Below are 669 nucleotides of genomic sequence, written 5' to 3'. Positions count from 1 at the left end.
GGTCTAAAGCAAAAATAGCCCAGTGGAATATCAGATAAGTGCCTAGCCAGCATCAAAACTACTTTTCTTTTTACTGCCAAACAGGTCAGTCACTTTGGTAACACATACAAGTACTATGAGCATACAGTACAAGCTAGATGTACCTACTAGGGGACACAAGGGGGACATCCAAAAGAATGCTCGTATTCTAGGCTACTGTAAGTCTGATTGGAGTTTGCCACATCACTGACGTTCACGCCACTGATGACAGAGTAGTGTTGGACCTGGGTTAAAACCAGTTTCCTGAAAGCATGACCTAGCATTATCATGGAGTCTGAAAAACACCACAAACAGTGTTTTCAGGCATCACATGCTACCATGCACTGTACAGTACGTGAGTGAAAAGACTTTTGATGTACTATAGGATACCTATTAACAGAACTGTCACCTGTCACTACACCACCATAACACCTACAGTATGGTAGTAAAATACAAGGCATGTTTTACACATCTCACTAACAACATATTAACACAAGTTAAGCATGAAGAATGTAGACCCCTTCTACTCTACCTGCAATTGAACATTGAGAAAGTTCATGGTTTTATTTGTCATCCACACAGGTGCAATACAGTAGGTGACCTTAATGGTGATCACAAACTAAGCTACCAAGAAAAATAATCAAGGTCAAG

The sequence above is a fragment of the Osmerus mordax genome, chromosome 18 (genome assembly GCF_038355195.1).
Source record: "Osmerus mordax isolate fOsmMor3 chromosome 18, fOsmMor3.pri, whole genome shotgun sequence".
Taxonomy (NCBI): Eukaryota; Metazoa; Chordata; class Actinopteri; order Osmeriformes; family Osmeridae; genus Osmerus; species Osmerus mordax.
This window is presented reverse-complemented; position numbering follows the sequence as displayed.